This window comes from Mixophyes fleayi, chromosome 5 (genome assembly GCF_038048845.1).
Source record: "Mixophyes fleayi isolate aMixFle1 chromosome 5, aMixFle1.hap1, whole genome shotgun sequence".
Taxonomy (NCBI): domain Eukaryota; kingdom Metazoa; phylum Chordata; class Amphibia; order Anura; family Limnodynastidae; genus Mixophyes; species Mixophyes fleayi.
The window spans coordinates 60,989,498-61,014,526 of NC_134406.1; the positions used below are offsets into that span (position 1 = coordinate 60,989,498).

At 37.5% G+C, this 25,029-nt stretch overlaps 1 protein-coding gene across 3 annotated transcripts in view; it reads left to right on the top strand.

The window, feature by feature from the left end:
- The first annotated feature begins 380 nt into the window (after positions 1 to 380).
- CREB5 (cAMP responsive element binding protein 5) overlaps positions 381 to 25,029 on the top strand; it is a 390,366-nt gene continuing 365,717 nt past the window's right edge. For 2 of the 3 annotated variants that reach the window (XM_075212281.1, XM_075212282.1), the window contains exon 1: positions 381 to 679. The gene's annotated coding sequence lies outside the window, so the exon portion shown is untranslated. The remainder of the gene's footprint in view (positions 680 to 25,029) is intronic. The other variant, XM_075212280.1, reaches the window with a different exon arrangement.

A 25,029-nucleotide genomic window follows, 5' to 3' on the forward strand; every position in this document is an offset into this window, starting at 1 on the left:
GCTGCACGATGTAGTGGAAAAGGCGACGAAGAAGTTGACAGCAGCCCGTCTGTGAGTGTGTACAAGCCGCCCTTCAGGCAGCTCTTCTGGTGTGACATGCAGCACTCCAATAGCCAAGGGCTACAGCCCCGTATGAGTCAGCCCCCAGCAGCTGAGCTACAGCTGAGTGAGAACCACCAGCCTCCAGGGGGTGTGTCTCCCGGCCCCCAGCCACACCCCCTTTTCCCTCAGCAGACTGCAATGATTTAGAAGTTCAGGAATCCCACGTGACGTCACCAAGAGGTGATGTAATGCTTCTCTAAATAGAAAGTATTGTAATCTTCCCTCAGTCCAACGTGGTTCCTTTGTAGTACATGGCACTGTGTCTTTAAATGTGCTTGTGTGTGTGAGTGATGCAGGGGGAAAGTCACTCCCCACTCCAGAAAGAAGCGGAGAGTCTTTAAGCAGTCTGTGAAGAGTTAGCTGCTCCAAGTCTTTGCCCTGTACATGCTGCAGCCAAATAAAGTTAGGACTGTTACATTAACACTTACCTGCTTCACCACAGCTTCCAGCTGTCATCTGCGGAACCAAGAAGCAACTTTCATTTCATTTTTTTTTTTTTTAACTAACAAAAAAAAACAAAAAACAAGATACTACAGTCTCCACACATATTTTGCTGATCCATTTCTACACTTGTTGGGTAAGTTTACAAACAATTAATGGTTTTTTTTTCTTAGACATTTTTATTGCATAGGTTTTAATGTATATTGATCAATTGATTACATATGATCTAATCTATGTTTATATGGAAATGACAAAAGCTAACATATTGAAGTGTGAAAATGATATTTCACTGTAGAAGAAGGATGCTATTAATGAACTGTAATGGAGTTCTGTCACTTGGAATCAACTTAGATAATTAAACATCAGTGATGGAGCAGTTAGAAAAGTGTCCTTTTGTTACTTATTTTAACTTTATAAAGAGTTGAGATATGGAATAGTATATTGAGTTTGTGAGTAATGGACACTTATGCACGTTCACATCTTAAGAGGTTAAAGACAGATTGTAAGCTTTACGTCCAGTGATATATTTCTACTTAAGAGTATATGTAGTTGTAGCACATTTTTGTCTGGTATTGTACACAGTGACATTTTACTGTTGACAAGAAGGACAGTAAGAATGTGTGTCAGGTGGATAAATGTGTGTACAGCTTATCCACAGGTTTTACAACCTGTACACTCTTTCAATCTAGGGAGGGTCTCATAATAAGCACAAGAAAAGAGATTAATTTCTTATTATTTGTGACTAAATTTGCAGAGTGAAAGTTTGAAAACTTTTTGTTGTGCTCAGTTGATTTTAGATCCACAGAGTTGGATCATTAGCAGGTCATTAATATGCTGGTGCCATCACCCGGCATACTCTTCACTGACATCCCCATCGGCCAAACAAAATAATACACAAAACAATAAGTAACTGACAGATAACCCTTCCATTGTTTAAGTGGCATCAAACCAACATTCAGGGCACTTTGCTATAGGTCTCGCCACAGAATACTGAGGAGCAGAAGATGAAAACTGTCATAACGTTAATTTCTTTTGGTACTAAAACATTTATTAGTTGATTACATAGGCTGCATAATATTGGAGGGACACAAATATTTCTGTAGTCTAACAAATATGGCAGAAATTAGCCGTATTTAATGTTGCCCTTTTTGTACTAACATTTCTTCTATTATAAATTCTTTTTTTTAAACACTTTATTCCAATCATCTATACAAATGCCCATGCTATAAACTGTGCGATCCAGTATTATTAACTTGTTACAGTAAGTAACATGTTTATATTTTGGCATAAAGGCCAGTTATTCAATTACAAGTCACTTTTATTCCCCCCCACTTTTTATGTATATAAGGTGCCAGTGAAATCGCCCCCCCATCCTCCTACACATTAGATGACGGGGATCGCTGCCTGCGTTGGAGTGTGCTTTGTACGTATTTGGTTGTTAGGTGTCAGTATTTGTATGTTTTCTTCTCAGACATCTCTGGGAATAAAGCTGGACAGAAGGCCATTACATCATTCTGCAGCCTAGTAAGAGGGTATGATTAACAGCTTCAGATACTGAAGGGTTCAGGGGTTAGAAATGCTGACAGTGCAGTCTGCCTCACAGAAAAACAGTGGCTAAACATACATGTTTGTTTTGTGTGCTGCTAATCGTTTAATGCATTGTGAATTTAGATTTGGTGGGAGTTTTGAATGAAAGATGCTTCAGTTTGTGTCCGTGCTGGTACTAATGGATAATGAAGGAGATTAATTGAATTTTAATTGCTAAGAATTATAGTGGCACAAAATAATTTTACCAACAAAAAGGATTATATTTTATGTGACAAGTGACAGCTCCTGCAACTTTCTCAAGGTTCTAAAATACAAGACTGTGTTAATTAAGAGCTGTCAGTCGGAGCGTCAGTTATTTCATGTGTTCAGGTGCCAGAATATAAACTTTGTGTTAGTTGACTCAGGACAGTTCTCCTTTACCCCACCTTTACCTTGTGACTTCAAGCAAACGTTAAAAGAAGAGGTCCTTTATTATGGTAAAAATGATGTTCCTTTAACACCTTATTACATCTGCACCTCTCCAAAACATGAATTGAGTAGAAAGCGTGAGAAGAAAAGGTGGGTACACTAAGGTCTGGAGGGTCACTAGGATAGAAGGGAGATCAAACCCTGGACAAATATTTAGAACATAACAAGCAACAGCTAAAGCACAGAGCACAAGGACATACTAGCGGACTTGTGGACGTCTAGGGCTCAGGTGCCTGCATATCACAGGACTGGTAAGAGTAACTCATCTTAGTGCAAAACCTTTGTGAATCAGTTGATGAACTAGAATTTGGACCAATTCATCATTGGGGGGGGGGGGGGGGGGGGGTGCAGGTTGTGATGACAAAATGCCCCAAGCAAAGCACCAGAGTAGCTGCCCACCCTAACAGAGCAATGGGTCAGCACAATGCTTAATGAAGGCAAAAAAGGTTTGAGCTCTGGAAACACTTTTCTAACATAGCAGTTTCTAATAAACAATTGTGGACAATGCACTTACACACCTGACACAGTAGTGCAAAAATACAACTGTCCTGTCACATACATAAATATATATATATCTACTGGGCTGATGTGCATATACGCTATTTTTATTTTAATTAGTCAAATTCAGTCTATAGTTTACACTAATTTGTAGTTGAATATTTGTTTTTATTTTTTAAATAAATGTAACCTTTGTAGCAACACAAGAACTTCACTGCTTTAAGCAGAGTGAGTCCTGTAATTGCATATAATAGGGTATTGTTAGACGAGCATATTATGGTTGGACTGGTAGTGTGCTCTGCAAAGCAGCTCTGAACCAGACCAAGAGAAAAAGTAATATTGAAACAATGGTTGGAGGAAAAAGTCAGAAAACTTTGTTGTTCTTATCAAAACTGTAAATAAAACAAACAAATATGTGTCATTTGATCTGCAGATAGACAAACATTAAATCATGTACGATTTTTGGATCATCTGCTTCACAAGACAACAATCTAATGTTAAAATTGTTTTCCATAATTAACATAAACTTGGTTAATGTAATAAAGAACACGTTATGTCCTATATAAACCCCACAAAGGAATGTTAGATAAATGATGGTCAATTAACTTATGTAAACCAGTCCTGGGCCGTACATCAGAGGTTTATTTTGCTCTTTACACTAGAAGTTCTTAACCTTTTCGGCCTGGGACTCAAGTCTGGAAGTCAGCGTTAGGACCAGTGCTTCAACTTAGAATGAATTATTTGTTTCCTTTTAATCACCTTAGAATTGACTCCACATTATGTAAGTTATACTCATTTTGCCCTAACAGGAAATTAGATGCTTCTGAAAATGATCTTTAAAGATGATTATTTAGTACTTTATTAGTTGGTAACTGAAAATAGTTGTACAGAAAGAGAAGACTTTATGGGTCACAATACACAAGTTGTCGCTGCTTTAGACAAACGGACATTAGTGAGAATAGACAAATCATGATCGCAGCCTTGTAACGAAATAACTATAGCCCATGAAATAATAAATCTATAGTGTTTTTTTTTAAATTTGCTTTTAAAATGTAAATATAATACTAATCTTGAGATTTGCTGGTTGCTTTTTTCCATATATTTTCTTTATCATTCGTGTGCTTGAATTTGACTTACTCCAAATGTAATGATTGATTATACGACTATTGGAATATTTCATGTACACTAAATGAAGCTCACTATTCACTGTTAGCAGAACGTAAAAGGTGCGGATCATGTTAACTGGATGGTGCAATGTATTGCTGGCCTATAAGCCAGAACAGGCGTTTTAGCCAAGCAAATAAAACCTTGTTTGATGTCCTTCAACACTTACAAGAAGCTGATTCTGTGGACGGCTAAACAGTCAATCTAGTTTTTAGCTTAATTTTCCACGTTACTTTTTACCTGTTTATTGGTCACTGGAAAATCTGGAACCATAACTATATGTAACATTGTATTTTCCAGTTTTCCAGTCCTTAAAGACAGAGAAAATAGATATATTGGAGTGATATTTTTTCAATGCACTGTTGTGTTTTTAATTACTAAGTTTATAGTCTGAAGACGAGAAGAATTTTCCCTCCAAGAAGACTATAACTTATTTCTGGGTATACTGTTTGTATGCTGGTTGTCTGTGCAGAGCTCTTAGTGAACATTGCAATGCGAAACGTAAATGGTTAATTGATTAATGCAAAGCATTTTATTTTGCTAGTGCCTCAGCTTGGACTAGATTGTATGCTTTTGTAACTAGAATCCTCAATATTTCATCTGCTGAAATATATATGTAGTCTCGGACGCTTGTAATGTACAATAGCACAGAATAGTAATAATGACAATCAGGCTATTCAATAATATTATGCATTGAAACATAGGATCTTAGGATGTCTGAATGTATTAATACCACATTGACAATGAAGTCTGAATGCAAAAATCAGTTTAAAATCATATCTGTCTGTGTGACTGTCTGCGTGTGTATGTTGGGGAATTTAGACTGTAAGACCCAATGGGGTAGGGACTGATGTGAGTGAGTTCTCTGTACAGCGCTGTGGAATTAGTGGCGCTATATAAATAAAAAAAAAAGTAAAAAAGGTAATATCTCAGTTGATGAAGCGTAGAGAACAAAAAAACATTTTGCATCTAAATTAACGTATCAAACGTATGGATTCACCTGAAAGTGTACAAGAGTTTTTGTCTTGTTTGAAAAGTGTGTTTTCATCACCAATTTAAAAATGGAATTTTCACCTTGGAATAACTTTATACAAAAAAACATACTCTTAAACAGAACTAATTTTCTATAGGTTAATATGAACAAAATCATTCAATAGCTATCTGTATATTATAACACGGTCTCATTTCGGTTTTCATTAGTTTGGCATGAATATCGGTTAAAAAGTAAATCAAATAAAAATCTGTACAGCTGACCCCACATCTGTTTTCATCTTGGGTTCATTCAAGTACAGTTTTTGTATGGTAACATGTTGCATTTTTCATGCTTTTTCCAGCAATTTAGCATTTTTTTTTAGTTGTATTGAAATCTTGAGGAATATGGAAAAAGCTCCTAAACAATATGGACTTTTTTTTTGTATGGTTCTAGTGCGCTCAGCAGTGTGATCAGACTACGTTAGCACTATTTCCATATCACAACAGTCGTGTCACACTCCTCAAGGTAAACATATAAACATTGTAAGTAGCAAAGCTGAGCAAAGTTCTGAAGGCCACATCAAACTTTAATATGTCTTTTTAAATCTGCACTACTTTCATATTAACACATTTGTGAATGCCTAATGTCTAAAGAACAATTATTTTCACCACATTTTCTCTGCTTATCTATTTGAAAAGAAAACGTGTTTGTATGCTAATGTGCAGGTAGAAGCTGCGAAAATACATTCACAGTGTCCCCGAAACCCCAAGTTGCTGAGAAATGCTTTGAGACACAGATACTTGCTGATTCAGACACATCCAGTAATCGATACAGCATTGGCCGATCGTATGTCTCACACAAGTACTGTTCTACGGTATCCCAATAAATAATTCCTGTTGGTTAATGTTCAGGGATGCGATGCATTTTCTCGGAGCGGTTATTTATATACTCCTCACTTAGAAAAATGAATATACAAATAGGCCTGGTGAGATGGGAAGAGGATTTGTGCTGTTGTAACTGATAGCGGCTTTTGTTAAAGGGAGCTGATCAGTTTGTAAGATGACCAGGCCTTGTATTGTGGACGGTGAGGACACTTACTACAAAAAAGAAGTCTGAGGGCAGGACTAGAATGGAACTATTATTCAGGATGACTGCGCATTAAATGTGAAGTTTGGTCATCAATGTGGATAAAGGGACATTATCATCAGCTATATGTCTAATTTACATTTAAACATAGCTTTAAGGAAGGTATAACTGTTATCTATGATATATATATATATATATATATATATATATATATATATATATATATATATATATATATCTTGTACTTTTTACATATCAAGTAGTGGCATAGAACCATTTGATACTCGTCTACAAGACAGATCACCGCTAGTACTATATGTACTACTCATACATCAGAGGTCATTGTTGTAACATTAAGCGCTGAATCCACGTATTGCATTATCTATGTTATATGGCTGTCACTGTTTTCTATGTGGAACAAATGTCTGTTCATCATGGGGCTTCAGTTGTTATCTTGCTCGTTTTACTCCCCCCAGTGACTTGTAACTTTTCGCAGTTCTGCAAAACCATAAGACGACATTGACACTATGATCTGTAGGTTACAGAGTGAGTAGAGCTAGTGATATACAGAGAGCCTGGCTGCTGCACAAAGCTCTGCTACAGAAACAGTGGACTTTCACACACAGCTATTTCAAATCAATAAATTAGAGAGGAAATTATTAACTTAATGTTTTATGTTGTGACATGTTTTATAGGACACAACTGTACGTTTAAAAATCCTAAAAGATTAAAACTGTATTTAATATAATATGCATTTTATATTTAATACAAATCAATAGCCCATAAAATTGATAACTTCCTTTACACATGTGCAAAAATGTTGTTTTTTTTATGTAGTTTGTTTTTTAAATCTAACTGAGTAGCACCATAGTAATCTCAGTAATGTCTGTTCAACTTTTTGAAAACTTTAACCCTACAATTGCTTCTCAACCCATGCACATTAAATTCACATCTTCATGTGGGTTTCGTGCAGCATATCTGGTTTGAATTTTCTCTATGGCGTTGATATAAAACAAAACTATAAAGTTGTTTTCTAGCGGTTTGCAATAATTTGTTTAATACGTTGTTGCTCTTGTGATATTAGGACTCAGTTTTGCTTATTGTTTTAATACTCTGCTTATTTTTCTTTGAATTACATTTTTGCTCAGTGAGGATAAATTAAAGAGTGAATGAGGAGTTGCTTTTGTAAACGTTTGGAATTTTTCTGCAACGAGACTTCGGAAGCTGGTGGGTTAATGTGAAGCTTTGGTTACCATTGCAATCTACATAATTTAGCTGTTAGTGGTATAATTTGTTACTGTGGCTCAGCACTGCATCCTTTTGCATCCTTTGCAGTCTTTTAGACTATAAATTAGACAGCTCATTAGGTAAAGTCAGCATTGTAGATCTGCCAATTAACTTCTTCACAGTCGTAGACGGTTGGTATTCTGGCATTTAAAAAGTTTTGCTTTATGCAAAGCATAAGGACTAGCAAAAAATGAATCTTATTAGCTGTACTCTAAATTCGGACTTAGCCTTGTGGCAATGATCGTAGTCAATGAGATATTTTGTGCAATAGTATATAAACAGCACTATTGTACTTTCATCAGAATTCAAATTGCCATACATACTATTTGGATGAGTTTTTAACAACTCCCAGATGTGAAAGTTCTGATGGAAGATCTTGAGTGATACATATAAATTTTCTTTAAAATATCCATAGATTCACTATACAACAGTAAACTACTCGAACTTTTGGAAAACTGATTTTAAATACTTTTGTAATACAGAATTGATAAACATGTACATATTGGACAGATACATTCCACTTTCAACAGTAATAATTTTCTCTGGGCCAACCAGCCTAACAGACATTTAGGACTCCTCTCATTCACAATCAAATAATACATTTACTTTTTTGTATAGATCATTAAATTGATTTACAATTACATAAAAACAGGACCTGTGATTGGTCATAGCGAGACAGGACTTGGGACAGCCTCGGCCTACAAGTAACGTGCTTTCATTAACCGATTATGTTATAGGATATTTTATCTTACAAAGTTCTTTGAGATCTACTGTATTTAACCTTATAATTTGTTTTCATAGCTGTCTTGTGTAAATTAATCTGATCAACAGCCAGCATCCAGATATGCATAAAACATCCATTTTAATCTCAGTTTATTATACACTCACCGCATTAAAATAATAGGTTATTTTATTATAATGGGAAATGCATATTTCACCATTGCACACAAAGGGCTCAAATGATCAGACGTGATTATGCAACATGAGACATTCAAAAAAATTATTTTTCTTATACTCCAACTTTTGTATACACAAGAGTCCCTGCAGATCATCCTATTATACTGTCCATCTTGGAGACTGTTCTGTAGCTGTTTATGTATGCACATCAGCACTCTCCTAGGAGTTTCCAACTGGCAGCAAAATTCAATATCGTAATATTATAAGAGAGTTTCTGATTTTCTGGTGTCTCTGAAGCTGTGTACTGTGTTTATTTCTATGTAATATTTTATATTTACCCAAGTGTGCTCTATGATCATAAATAAAATGTCTGTTTATATTAGTTGTGGTCGCCTAGGGCGCATGGTTTAGGAGGCGCCTAAAACACTGAGAGATTGACATAATGTCACTCGTTCAGTATGTTTAATGTCCCCCTGGCGCAGCCACTGACAAGGAAGGTGAGCAGTCAGCAGCTTCTTACCTGTGACGCTGCCGGCTGCTGTTCCTCAATGTCAGTGATTGGCTGAAAGTGTTGTGATATGATATCACACTCCCAGTCTGACAGGAGCAGAGGACGCACCTTTCTTCCAGCCTGCAAATGTAATAAGTCGGGGGCAGGTGTGTACTGGTGCAGTGGAAAGTGTGTGTCCAAGGGGGTGGGCCTAGGGCGCTCATGTGCCTTCTGTCGACCCTGTACCCACTGATTAGCAATTTGGAGAGATGCAGACTCACAAGTAGAATTCTCCACACACTGTTTCTGTGCAGTATTGTTGCCCTTCATAAATAAATAAATATATATATATATATATATATATATATATATATTTATTTATTTTTTTCATGATTTTACATGGCCTCTTGCAACTTTGACTAAAGACAGTATTTTTTCTTCCTAGCATTCTTCTGTGCTCTAAGCTATGCATTTATATGGATAATGAGCCATAAAAATCCACTTCTGCCTAACAGCACTGGGGTCATGAGTTCAATTCCCGACCATGGCCTTATCTGTGAGGAGATTGTATGGTCTCCCCGTGTTTGCGTGGGTTTCCTCCGGGTGCTCCGGTTTCCTCCCACAGTCCAAAAAAATACTGGTAGGTTAGTTGGCTGCTAACAAAATGACCCTAGTTTGTATGTCTGTCTTTCTGTCTGTGTGTGTATGTTAGGGAATTTAGACTGTATGTCCGAATGGCGCAGGGACTGATGTGAATGAGTTCTCTGTACAGCGCTGTGGAATTAGTGATGCTATATAAATAAATGGTAATAATGGTAATAATAATGATATAAACAAATGTCTGGAAAGAACACATGGAAGGCAAAAGGGTGAAGCAAAGTACCTTTAGCCCTTGATGGAACTATGATCATACAGGGAGATATTTTCCTGTACACAGCAGACTTCCTGCCTCTCATTCCCACTTACATGAGCTGTTTCTGAGAGTGGAATGGCGTATAGCAGAGAACAATAGTTTGGTCTCCGCACAGCAAATGTAAATACAAATGAAATATCTCACTTGCTGTCAAGATATGGAAACTTACAGCTGTAAGAGCTGTGAATATTATATAAGGCAGCTTGTGCGCTCCCATTACTCTTAGTGGTCCTTTATCATGTTTCTGGTTTGGCCTAGTCAGAGCTGGGAACATATCACCTCTGGATATGTTCCCCAAGTAGTGATTCATCTTATCAACAAGTCTAGTTTGTGTCATTTATTGTCCTTCTTTGTACACAGTGCCAGTGGGAAAAAATATAAATGTTATTGCAAAACTCTTGGAAGTGGTCCATCCCCACAGACATGTAACAGCATCACTCTGATGCATAATATAACCACTCCCAAGGCCTAGTACAAAGCAAAACAACAATGCATAAGTTTTATATCTATATATTAACATTTTCAAATAACTTTATATTAACATTGTAAAGAAACTAAAATTATGCATTATGCTGTGAAAATTTCTGGAATTGCCATAAGCAAGTTAGTATAATACATACGTACTGTTCAGTTTATGTATAAACCTACAGGAGAGCTATGTGACCCCAAATTAATTGGGTCATGACCCGACCCTCCTTTTTGCTAGGGTGATTGAATGTGAACTTAAACTGCTGCATATAGAGGGTGATGATGTGGGTGGTTCAGTCAGCTGTGTCAGCCATCTCCCTCTGCAGAGCTCTAAATTAATATTTCAACCGTGGACAATTATGGGACTGCTGGTGTCCTGAACCACAAGAGTACCAGGTGCCAGGTCTTGTACCCAAGGGGTTCTGTTAATTGGTGGTCATTATTCAAATAAAAAAACATCATGGAGTTTTAAAGGGATAATATGGTTAGTAATAAGTCCTTCCACATTCTGAAATTCCCTTGTGTAGGAAATAGGGTCAGCAGTGTTAACCAATGTAAAGTCACCTGTATAGAGGAGACTGTAGTAGGAAGACATTTCTATAGCGTGTTATATCACAATAACAGAGGTGGAACTAGCGAGCTATGGACTGCAAGGCAGGGAGGAGGGGATCCCATTACCTCCATCTGCCATGGAACAGGCCCCATTATCTCCAAGGGGCCCAGTGTGCTGTAGTTTCGGCACTGCACTGTAAAGATAGAAGGGCATCAGATGCTAGAGATCAGTAATTTAATTTTATGTTAGCATTAGAAAAAAACACATATATTAAAACTGTCTGAAATATATTTATAAAGTCCAGGACCAGTTCAAGCCCTGGATGGTGCCCTCCAACAGCCAGAAATGGCCCCCTCGATCCCATTGTTTCTTACTTTAGGAGACAAGAGGTGGGGCGGAATCCTCTGCTATTTAGATGGGGAGTGTGGCGCTTGGCTGTGACATCAATTCGCCACACTCCCAGCTTAACACTGACATTGAGGAGTAGCAGCTGACAGCTTCACATATAAGAAGCTGCTGGCTTCTTCCCTTTCATGTCATTGGTCGATGCTCCATGTGGTGGGGTGTTGTGGGGGCATTAAAACATTGCATGAGTGACATTATATCACTCATCCAGTGTTCTAGGTGCCACTTAACCATTGGCTTTGCCTAACGGTAGCACTGGCCCTGTGGAAGGCATAGGACATCCTTTCCATCATGTCTAACATGTACTACAGAAGGCCGCAAATAAAGGGGAGGCTTTACCACCACTCCTACTTAGAATTCTTAGTAAATCTAGCACTTAGTCTTATAATATAACATAAATGATGATGATGATGATGATGATGATGGTTGTGCTGTTATAAAGTGTTCCTGTATAAAGCAACGAATACATATTTTCTTTTGATATATGTAACAAATAAGCGTTTACTTTTGGTGTATGTATTTACTGGTGCTCGCTTTAAACTGTTTTGTCCAAGAACTATATAATAAAATGGGACCAGTGATGTAAATTTCCATTAACAGGAATAAAGCAGGGTTACTTAATGGAGTACAGTACCTTCTTCAGCCTCTAGATGTCACTGTTGCAATTGAAGTCTTTAGAAAGTATTTGGTCGACGGCTACATTTTTTTGTGTACATTGCTGACCCTGGCATACCATAAAATAAAAAAAAGGATTGAACAAATTAACATTAATCTGTGATAATTTCTTTAACACCACATGTCTTGTGTATGTTTATGCCACTGAAGCTCTCTCAGTAATGCTAAACATGTACTTTTGTATCAGAATATGCTTATTGCATATTATGTAAATGTATTAAATTTTTTTACTTTCAAGTTTTTTAATATAACTTTTTATAAAAAAAAAAGCATTTTGAAAGAAAAATTGATGTTTTGAAAGCCAATTTTAATAAAAAAAATTTGGGGGGGGGGGGGGGGGGGGATGACCTTCGCAAATGAATTCACCACCAATGAAAAACATTGACATTTTTAGAAACTTGAGATTTACCAAATCAATGTCTCCTAGGTTTATTCCTCTCTAAGACTATCATGTATGCCATATCAGAGTCTTAAATACGGATGAGTGAATCTGTGCAGTTCAGGAAAATGCAGAATTGGGCCAATAGTTGGGCAAATCAATTAATATATATTTTGTTATTGGTTCATATAAACATGTTTACAGGGTATAAACATTGTATAATATGTAAATTTACTCAGTTCTTTTGTTCATTTTGTTGTGAGTTCCATTTTTTCACTGCCTTCAAATCACTGTATTTCAGAGAATCTCAGCCTGCTGAATTGTTTCACTCATCACTAGTCATACGCCAGTAATGGAGAAATCCTGTGCCTTTAAAAATAATCAATTAATTATATTTCAAACATAAACCAGTTGTAGAAAGAGGTCACTAGAAATGATTCCAGTTGTTTCCCATTCTGGTTTATGTGATATAGGGACTGATGTGTTCTTTGAAATTAAACTGAAAAGGAAGAATAGCTTTGACAACTACTGGGATGAAAAGAAAAGAGCAGCAGTAATATATGTGTTCAAAACATCTTACTGCAGATGCTTTATAACCCTAATCCTGCGACTATTCATCACTGAGGGGATTGAATCTCAAGTTGGGGGTCTGTCGATTATGAATTAACTTTGGATTGCTTAGAATTGGTGAAAATGTTTTAAGTGGAACCCTCAGATAAAAAAAAAAAGCTTTTAGTTGATTAAAAGTATACAAGAAGAACACCAAATGTACTCCATAAATAATAATAAAAAATCTCCAGACCTCGGAACTGCTGAGGCCACTAAGTAAATGCACGGTTTTACTTCTCATGCAGCAGACAAGGGCCATAAAGCACTGAATCACTTAGAACTGAATGCAGTATTGTTTAACTGAAACAAACAAGCGCTATCAGGCTTAATAGACTAATTAGCACTTACATCCCCTGACAAACTGCTGTTGATGGCTAATATAAAATAATCCACTGCTTCACAAATTATACATAACGCATTCACTGATCATTATTAAAGGAAAAATCCAGTGCATTCAACATGCTTACCTCCTAACTATCCCGATTTCTGTGTGACCATCCCGGAATTAGATCTCTGTCCTGTTGTCCAGCCTGGGGATAGGTTTGTCCAGTGTGTGGGAATGTTGGTGAAGGGACATAGCTAATGGCTATGCCCACATCGAAACATGGTGACGTCCCCTGTTCCGCTGCCAGCCAGGGACTTGCATGTTAGGAGGTCTGGAATATGTTAACATAAAGTCACCATTCCCCAGTAAAATCAGTCAGAGCTTCAGTTGTCATTCTGCATTTCAGACTCACTGATATTCCAAATTCTCCTGATGTTGTAGCCTGCAAAATACTGAGACCCAGAGTGTACCCTGCCTTTTAGAGAGGCTTTACTAGTTAAGAGAAGGGCGCAATATATTACAATATACATTTTACTGAAGACAGAAATCATCACAGTGCAGTTTTTATTCTTAGAATTGTTGTGAAATAATTAGTTCATTGTCACTATACTTTATTGGATAAAAAAATAAATATATTTACTAGAGAACATCAGCTCTTTATCGTGAGAACAGCCTTAAATTGGACCTAACCTAAAAAACATTTTTGAAATAGCTTAGAGGAGGGTAAACTTAGGGCCGGTGCTAGGGTCCTCAGCGCCCTAAGCACAATTTCAAAATCCGTCCCCCCCCCAGGCTTTCCTTACCTTAAACTTGGCTCCATTAAGCTGCTCCTCTCTGTCGGGTCCCGTCCCTCACTGACACTGTCGGGCCGTGATGATGATGTCACGCCCAACAGTGAGTGAGGGGAGGGGGAGTGACGGAGACAGAGGGACGTGCAACGGTGCGTCCCATCAGCTGTTGGAGGGGAGGGCGGCGGTGGTGATCCATAGCCCCTCCCCGTGGATCTATCTGCGGCGGCCGTGCAAGGTATGCTCAGCGGTCGCCGCACAGTATTAAAGTATAATATCTGCATTTTACTTCTGTGGCGCCCACCAGAGCCCGGCGCTCTAGGCAACTGCCTAATGGGAGCGCTGGGCCTGGGTAAACTGTACTAATTTCTATTTTGCTGAATGCCAGAACTTGCTCATTGCACATTGCAATTTATTGGTAACCTCCTCGGTCATTGACTTGGACAAATAAAGTGCTCTGTTAACAACAAAGCGCGCCACAGCAACCTTTTATTTAAACCTTTTAACCTCCTTTAGATATTTGTGTAGCCATGTAGTACAAAGAAATATTACAATGAAAGCGAAGCAATATACCTTTCTCCCAGCATAACTAGCCCAGTGACACCCGCTTTCATAGTGCTCATTACAGTAACTGAAGGCACCTAAAGATTGAGATGGTATAAGTGATATGAAACAATATATAACTTTCAATTTGATGACTGGATGTGTCTTGCATTAAGTTTTACATTTACTATTAGTAGTTTGCTTATATTAAAGTATGTTCATTTCCAATTTATCTACAAAAATCTTACAAACGACATGTTTACATATTTGTGAACAATGTAAATAATAATAATAATTTACTGTTTTTAGATAGTAGAGACCATTTACAAAGTAAACAACGTCCGCTGCATGGTGGAATATCAGATCTGGTCCTGCCATGCGCTCTGATTTGTACAAGTGCGCCTATATTTTCATTGGGGCACATGGGTTAGTGGAGCAAGAGGTCAGAATTTGTGGGGAGCTGAGGTTTTCCCAAGATAAAGGATAAAGTTGTGCTGCGGAATTTCTAGTAAAATTCGAGCATTTCTAAGTGCACTCCAAGCAAATTAATAATACACAGTGTCACATCTAATAAAGACATGTAGTCTACATGTCCCTTCACTCTCGTGTCAGAAATTCAGCTAAACCTCCCAGTATTTTAGGCAAAAAAAGGTAAAGCTTAATTTTATGGCAAGGGGGGTAACAAAGTTATAGGAGGTTGGAATTTGATGTGATGTTTACCATTTTGCACAATGCACCCATCATGATTTTTCCATTTCTCAGACCCCCAGGCACACTTCTGAGAGCAGAGCATAGTAGTGCTTCTGAGAGTGGTTTGAAAACCTGAATGAGAGGTAGAGAGACAACAAAAGAAATAGGAAGAGTAGCCAGAGAGGGGAGGAAAGAACCAGAAAGAAGGGATGAGAGCAAACAAGAGAGGAGAGAGAACCAGGTAGAAAGGGGCAGAATCAGATAGAGTAAGGAGAGGAAAGAGGAACCGAGAGAGGAAAAAAAAAGAGAGAACCAGAGAGGGGATGAATAGAGAGAACTGGAGAGAGGGAAGAGGATAGAGAACCAGATAGGGAACACATCCAGGGAAGGTGGGGAGGAGAGAGATCTGAAGGGAGAGAGAACCAGAAAGGGGGAAAGAACTGAAGAACTAAAGGATGAGAGAACCAGTGATGGGGGTTGTAGAGAGAGAAAACAGGAGGGAGAAAGAACTGGAGAAATGGACAAGGGGGGGGGGGGGGTAGAAAACACATATCTACTGTGAAAAATGGAAATATTGGGAGAAAGAGAAGGGAGAACTGTGGTGAACTGTCAGAGGGGGGATTGGAGTGACGATAGCCATGCCCCCTCCAGTGGCCTGTGAGCTCCACAATGAGTATCACACAGTGCTCTGCATTTGCATAGCCTGGGCCTGTATATGGTAAATTTACTTTCCCCTCTACAGTTGATTGGATGGCCTCTTCGTCATCTGATAACTTGCAGAGCCCATCAGAGAACATTGCTGAGCGGTGAGAACCTATAAGTGCTACTTTGTAACAGGTATTAAAAAAATATATAAGTTTTATTGTAATATGTACCTCACATGATAGAGAAAATAAGAAAGCAAAAAAAAAAAATGAAAAAAGGATATAAAAAAATGAAGAGAAAGCACACACCAGAGTAGAACATTTTATAAATAAGTCACAAAATAAATGGTATATTTCTAGGATAACACTAACAAAGTCAAAATGGCAAAGGACAAAATGGAGTAATTTTGCCATTTTTTTTTATGTTGAAGCATGATACTCAGATTATAAGGCACTTTCTGTATAAGACACAGAACACTGCAGGATATGTACAATGCATATGTGGAATATAAAGTCCCAGGTGAGTACACAGAAACAAAAGTTTCAATTATTGTCACTTGTTAATAGCTGGTGCAAGTGATACGAAAGAAAAACATGTACCTTTGAGATGCCCTTACTGTAAGTTTACTACATGCATACGCCTATTCCCCTCCCCATTCCACCCATGAAGTCAAAGGCTGTTGTATTAGTTATTTATTAGTATTTATTAACTTACACACTTTTACAATTATAAGGTCATTTGTGTGTTAGATCGTGCCTGCAAGAGATTTTTAGCAGAAATCATTGGTTTCTTTGTCATTTTTATTAAAAATATATATTTGAACAAAAATCAGAGAAGCGCAGTGTGAAGTATAGAATTATTGATTCTAGTTTTGAATTCCATAGAGTGTCACCATTCAGAAAATATATAGTTTGAGATGCTTCAATGAATTTTACAGTCTATAAATCATGTTTCATTGATGTGCAAAAATGTTAGGATTGACCTGGCCCCTGGAGGTGTAAGACCTCAATAAACCTCAATAAACCAAAGGGCTAAATAAATATAATGTACATAATAATGCCAATTTGAATTACTTTAAGCCATTAATTAATCACAAGTTTAAGATATGGTTGGCACAACTTTTAAAGTCTTGTAAAGCACAAGTGATCTTAATATATGAATAAACTCCTGTAAATAATATATGTATAAACAATACATTCTAATGTTATTGCTTATAATAGTTGGCTTATGATGTGACCCTTTCAATATTTATTAGGAAATTTTTATATAAGAAGAAATAATGCTGTACTGTAATGCTCTACTGTAAGTTATTATGGATATTAGAAGTCACCTCGGACTTCTGTGACCTGTATAAAAGCATTCAGTTTCCTGACTTTTAGTTCTACATTTCACGGAGCTATCCATATAATTTACTGTACATAATGCATTATCTTATATATATTTGAATTACTTTGCTACAAAATTGAGACAAATGACACTGATTATACTGTTTGTTACTTACATAATATCCATCAATAATTTTATAAATAGTGAAATTCAAATAGCATTAAATACATAATTATAGATATAGGCACAAAATAGTTTTTTTTGCATGACAAATGCTAAAGCCATCTTCAGTCATACCATTACAATTATCAGGTGTCTTGGGAGTTAATCAGGATTTGAACCTTATACTTTATTTCCCCCAGTGAATGGAAAGATTGAATACACATCTGGTAACACTTATTAGCTAATGAATACTAATAGCTTAATGATAAATCACTCTGATGCAAACAATAGCGTGCAGATATATAAAATGTTCATTTATTTAAACATTCTGCATTTCTGACTCTTCCTAAAATCAGGCTTTTAAAAAAAGATGTCATCAATTTATTTGTTTTAAAACTTTGCACATCTTTTAGTCCGAAAGAGTAATTTTTTACATGGTTACTAAGGTTGGAAAGACTACGTTTATTCAGAGAAAGGTAAAAAGACCCCCACACAGAAGGAAAACATATTTCCTTATCCCAAAAATATAATTCTCTATTGACTCTCAGCCTTGTGTATTATGAGTAATAGTACATTTGTAGGCTCATTTTGAATGGATCACAAGATCCATTCAAAATGACATTCATTAGATTGCATGCTGACATTCATTACATTGTTAGCCAGTGCTCCTCACAGTGACTGATACAGGTGGGGCTATGCCATCCTGTGTGTGTTTGACATTGTCACCTCCCAGCAGCAGTTACTTATGTTTTTTTTTCTGGATTTTGGAATTTTAAGATAATAGGTTTCCAGATAATAAATGCCATACCTGCATTTTCAATACAGACAATATATGTCATACTGGAATTGTAAGTCCCTGCCCCCAAGGGATCTTACAGCTACGGTCTAAAGACAATGGGAGAATGTACCTATGTAAGTTGAAGGTAAACAATACATGGAAGTTTATGTGATGGGATTGGTGAAATGATAGTCCTTGTTGTACACCTTTATCAAGAAGTAAGTTTTTGGAGACCTCATCATCATCATCATCATCATCATTTATTTATATAGCGCCAGCAAATTCCGTAGCGCTTTACAATTGGGAACAAACATTAATAAAACAATACTGGGTAATACATACAGACAGAGAGGTAAGAGAACCCTGCTCGCAAGCTTACAATCTATGGGGCCTCTTAGAAGTTTAGATGCTGGAAGAAGGGGCATACATAACTGAAGTCTAACACTGATGTAAAGAGAGTATGAAAGAAAGACAAAGGTTGCTGTTCTAACGGATAACAAGTTAAATCTGTAGAACTTTTGAACAATAATATGGGATTCACATATTAATTCTGATGTTCACATCTGTACAGATCTTCTGCTATGCATATTGCATTATATAGCATGTACAAACTGTAGTCATATTACTGTTTAGAATGTTATTTTGCTTCCACTATTAAGCGTTTATTCTACTTACTGCTTTCTAGGATACTTGACATTACTTTTTTTTTATTATTTTAAAATGTCTCTAGCATGTTATTTTTGTTCATGATTTAGTTAAAAAAAAAAAGACTTAGAGCCTAAAGCAATTTATATTTCCACTATGAGCAAAAAATACAGGATGACATCTGTACCTAGGAATTGTGGTTTTAAGTGAACATGCAGAACGCCATGTTATTTTACTTTTGTGTTTTTTAATGTATCATGCAGTTTTTATTGTAATAAAAAATAGCAGATAGGCAGAGATACAATTCTAGATCGTATACAATTCTGGAGTTTAAGTTTAATTTTAAACTTGTAAAAGTATAGCTTATCTCAAGAAGTTTCTGCTTTGTAGACTTGCCTAATATACTCTTTGCCAAATATCTGTTATGTGACCATCGTTGTTTTGTTAAAAACATTAGGGGCTAGATTTACTAAGCTGCGGGTTTGAAAGAGTGGGGATGTTGCCTATAGCAACCAATCACATTTTAGCTGTCATTTTGTAGAAGGTACTAAATAAATGAAAGTTAGAATTTGATTGGTTGCTATAGGCAACATCCCCACTTTTTCAAACCCGCAGCTTAGTAAATCTAGCCCTAGGTCAGGAACTATTCTCTGTATAATCAGCTACTTTTTGTATGTGAATATTTTCAGCCGGCTGCTGTAATTTCTTGCTCTGTACTGCCCTGCATGGAACGGATATTTTATACTGTAAATAAATACCAATATAAGAAAGTTGGCCAAAATCGTAACTGGTTATGGTGCCGTGGCTTCTTTTAATGTCCATCTTCAAATATTTAAAAAATCCTACAAGTGTATTCAAAGCTCCTGACTTCAATGTCCCAGAGGAAAGATTGAAAAAGGTTGTAAATATATTTCATTCTTTCTACCAGACTAGACAGTAAACGCCTATGTTGTGGGAGGATGGTATAAAATTGCCTCTCTGTCCCTGCATTTAGTGAAAAGTGGAGTGACAGCCAGGCTTGGCTACAATCTCCAGACCACAGTCTGCTGGAAGGTACAAAGTAACTGTCGGACTAACCAGCTATGGGAGGGGACTGTGGTGTCACACATTGAGGAGCTCACAGATGTTAGAACTGGTTGTATGGACAATACCTTCCTCCTAAATCTTGTCAGATATTGACCAGGTAACATCAAGAAAATAAATCAGGTTTTATGGGAAAAGATGTTATGAAAAAGATTATATTTAGTCATAGCTGTACACAATTTTTTTTATATATGTTTCCTATTCCAATGAAATGTAGACTTCAGGAAATTACTATAGTTAATCGGGTAGAGTAGAGAACTTGTCCACTGGCTGTCACTAGCATCTGGTATTCATCTCTCACGTAGTAAAAGCTACATTGTGGGTTTCATTAAAATTGAGTTTACACTCTTATTTGAATAAAGATGACTTATCTGATACATTATTTATTATACGAACAGATAATTTTCATACACAAAATGACAAATGTCAAAAACCACTTTCTATACTCTAAATTATACACATTAAATAACTATTATACACAGCTATGGCTTCCAAATACATGTTCCGTAGTTTCTGTCTAACTTCACCTAACAATCTATCAAACTACAAGTTTATTAATAATTTGATATCTGCATTAGAAACAAATGAATATGACAGTATATGATTTCCTACAATATATACACAATTTAAGTACAAGTTAGAGCGCGGTTCATATGGTAAGAGAATAGGCATAGGGACTATAAGGAAAATCTAACAGTTTTAACGTGCTTTATGTATGTTATATTATATTTGAATGAATAACAGGTTAATTTACTCCCAGTTTCTTATTTCTTTCTTTTGTCACAGTTCTTGTTTAAGAACTTTACCATTATGGTGTTGCTAGTAATGTAAGGTTATCACAAGCTTCCAATTCACCATTTTCATAAAAGCATTGCTCAGTACATCATGGCTGCTCTCACCCTGAAAAGAGCTTATGCAACATTAGAGAAGGGACTCAACCAGAAACTAAAAATTAAATTTACAATGGAGTACAGAGAATTAAAATAAAACCCCAACTTTTACATACCAGCTATGCTTTGTTTCTCTGTATTGCCGGTGTCCCCAATAGGTCTAACGGTCTCACTCCTATTTGAAATAAGCCTAGGACCTAGGTGATGCCATTGCTCCTAACCTGAATACTGAAAAGGAAGAGGAGAGTGAATTGCAGCATGGTACTGTTAGTCCTGTCCAGGAACCTAGTGGCTCCAACGTAACATGTCAGTGACATTTAGGTTTTTAGCTATTTTTAGTAAGGTGGTGGACAACTGAATTCACTATTATACTATTAGCAGCGTCACTGGACTAGTTCTCTTTTCACCTCCCTGGTTTCTGTTTTCTCCTCCAGTTTCTATATACTTTTCCCAGCTTAATGTGTCTACCCTTTCTATCTTTTTCTTCCCCTAGCTCTCTCTATTCTTCTCCTTGCGTCTTTCTTTTCTCCCCCTAGTTCTGTGTTTTCTTCTCCTTGCGTCTTTCTTTTCTCCCCCTAGCTCTGTCTTTTCTTCTCCTTGCGTCTTTCTTTTCTCCCCCTAGCTCTGTCTTTTCTTCTCCTTGCGTCTTTCTTTTCTCCCCCTAGCTCTGTCTTTTCTCTTGTAAACAATTCCCCACATATTTCTCTGATTTCCCCCTGGTCTCTCTTTACCTTCCAACTCTGTCTTGTCACCACTTTTTCTCCCTCAGATCTTTTTATAATCCATCTTTTTTTATTTATTTATTTTTTATCCCTGAGTACTATTTATAATCTGCCTCTCTTTCTTTTTCTCCTTTTTCTCCAGTAACTCTTTTTTGGATAAAAGCTCACTCATTTATCTGATAAAGTCAGTAAAATAACTGGAAGATAGAACATCACTAACAAATTTCTTTCTTTTCATTGTCCCTCCCAGAACATTTTTTTTCTCAACATCTCTTATTTTCCCTCCTCTCTGTTGGCTCTTCACACTCCAGGTTTTCTTTTACTCACCATCCCCAATTTACCATACCTCAATTTCTCTTTGTTCTTCTTCTGTTTCCCAATGTACTGCATGACTGCGTGAGTTTTAGTGCTTGCTGGACACTGCTGGTTACCAACCAACCAAAGACCAGGCAGCATTTTCTGTAGTTGGCTGGTAAGATGCAGAGGGCCCCCATAGTGTTAGTACAAAAATAATCTGACTCGCATACTGTCAAAAATGACCATGAAAGTTGCCCTTTACACAGGGCCGATGCTAGCCTCCATGGCGCCCTAGGCATTTTTACAAAATCGGTGCCCCAGCCCCCCCCCCCCCCGCAACAATCGGCGCCCTCCTCCCTCCTCCTTCCTCCCCCCTCACCCCGTATTTCCTTACCTCACCACCGCCGCCTCTCTGCTCCGTCTCCTCCCCTCCACTCACTGACACTATTGAGTGGAGGGGAGGAGACGGAGCAGAGAGGCGGCGGTGGTGAGCAATAGCCTCTACCCCCCCCTCCCCCGTGCATCTGAATGCTGTGCGGCGGCCGTGACAGGTATGGTCAGCCGTCGCCACACAACTTTAAAGTAATTTTCATTCTGGAGGGCGCCCTCCAGAGCCCGGCGCCCTAGGCAAGTGCCTAACCTTGCCTAATGGGAGCGCCGGGCCTACCTTTACATTTAGGGTATAGTGAAAGTACATATCATACGCTGTGTAGGTTGTTGTTTACCACTGCCTGATAAAGAGAACAGAACAGAGGAAGCAACGTGACTAGATGGTGGAAAGATTTGTAGGTCAAATCAGGCAAAGACCACACATTTTTTAATGTAAAGTTCGCCTCTAAAAGACTTTTAGTAAACCTTCCATTTTTTCACTTTTTAGTGCTAATCTTGCACTTATAAGTGCATTGTATTTTGTTTGAAGCATGGCCTAATTAAGGGTTGAGGCCATCCTAACTAATACTCGCACAGCGCCCCCTCGCCTTCCATGCCAGACTAAAACGCAGTAGGTTAAACAATCTCATCCTTAATTTAAAATCCAGCTGCTTTCAGCCCCCCTCCCCCCACACAATGTTTATGTTTTCATGTTTTTCGAAATTCAGCTTTTTAAAAGGGTCACATGGATCTTTGTCACTCATTTCATTTTCATCAATATCAGAACTAAGGGAGGAATGACTGCTACTGAGGGTAAGGATGGAGAAGGCTGCCACTCTTTCGTCTGTCACTATCCTTGTCCACCCTACTTGCTAAAGCAGCTGCCCAAGGCTGGCTCATTGGGGTAGATTTACTATTCTGCGGGTTTGAAAAAGTGGAGATGTTGTCTATAGCAACCAATCAGATTCTAGTTATCATTTATTAAGTACATTCTACAAAATGAGAGCTAGACTCTGATTGGTTGCTATAGCCTCTCCACTTTTTCAAACCCGCAGTTTAATAAATATACCTCATTGTCTTCGGCCTTTATCATGGGAATTTTTCATGACTAAAACCTTACAACTTTTTTCTTTCATGTTTTCTTTTTACTTTGGAGACCAACTATTCTCTTATATTTTAAATTAATGCAAATTTATAACTCTCCCTGTCATAATTTTGCTCCTAAAAATGTTGCTTTCCCACCCCCCAAATGCCCAGTGCCTTAGGCTGCAGCCTTGTCAGCCTATTGGATAATCAGGCCCTGGTTTGAAGTGTTTGTGTCCCCTTGTTGAGTCATTATAATTGGTTATCTAAATCACTCACTACTCTATTGTGTGAGTGTTGAGGAATTGTGATAAATATTTATATTTTGCAATGAATACTGTTCACTGCATTTGCCTGCTCACCTGGCACTGAATTTAAAACTGACCAACAGTGAGAGAATATTGCTGAGATGACCAGAAATCTATTAAGATTAAACTACCACAAAATAACAAAATTTTGTATTAATAATTAACTGTTTACCTATGTATTTTCTTCATGTTTGTGATTAATGTCCATACTCTCTGTGCACTGATCATGCACTGAATTAAGGCTGAATTATTTGCATTTTATACAGATGGAATGTGGTGAGGGCTGGTACCAAGGAGAGTTATGGCGAATGTTAGGGTGGCACAGTAAAAGCTGCCCAGGATGGCAAATGTAAATCCAGGCTTGGCAAGGGACAATACCTCTAACATCTCTTTTACTGTAACTAGGATTTAACAAAAGATATAAGCTAGGCCTGCTTATTTATTCTTAATGTCTCAATACAAATGTATGTTATTGCGTAGGCAGATGCCACAATCAGTAACCTGTTTTACATATTTTCATGAGTCATACACGCAGATTAACAGCATGAACCAGCATTATCCCTTATAAGATAACATAACACTGTTTGATGAATATACCCTTAAGTGGGCTAAGTGCTTTTTTATCTACATCAAAAAGTCATGTGTATGACCTAAAACCATCTTTAATTCACGATTTGCATGCAATCATGAGAACATGTATAGAAGTCTATTACAGACGTTTGTCGTCTGTCAGAGACCATTTTCGTGGAGGAATTGAAATGTACTATTGGCTAACATGAGGTTTTTAGGTTAGCAGAATGGGAGGGGTGACAGACTGCCTCTTGTGTCTTCATGTAACCACAATGCTGGTGTGTTTTCAGGGGAAAAGAAAGGGGTCAGGGGAGGCATAGGGCTTCAGGAGGGTATGTCTGGGAAGACTGGCCATACCCCCTTGTGGTCTGGTCACACCCCCACAGTTACATGGCTATGCCCATCTTGAGGAGGCAACACCCTGCAGTGTCCTGAACAATTGGAATGTTGGGAGGCATGAGGATATTAGAAGTCATTCTGTCACACTGTTTTTACCAGTTGAATGAACAGGCCTCAGGTTAAGTGTCATGGAAATCCAAGGTGATATCGAATATCCATAATAATTTATAGTAGAGGGTGTGCTATTTCTTGTTATCAGAGCCTGATTATCCAATAGGCTGACTAGACTTTTGACAGGGAGAGGTATAAATTGAAATTAATTTTAAAATACAAGATAATAGTTGTTCTACAAAATAAAAAGAAAACATGAAAGAAAACGTTTTAATCTTGACGTATTCCAATGATAAGGCTGAAGACTATAAGTCATCCTTGGGTGAGCCCTTGAGGATAAGCCAGTAGGAGAGACAAGGATGGTAACAGACGCAGGAGTGACATCCCTCTCCACCGTCA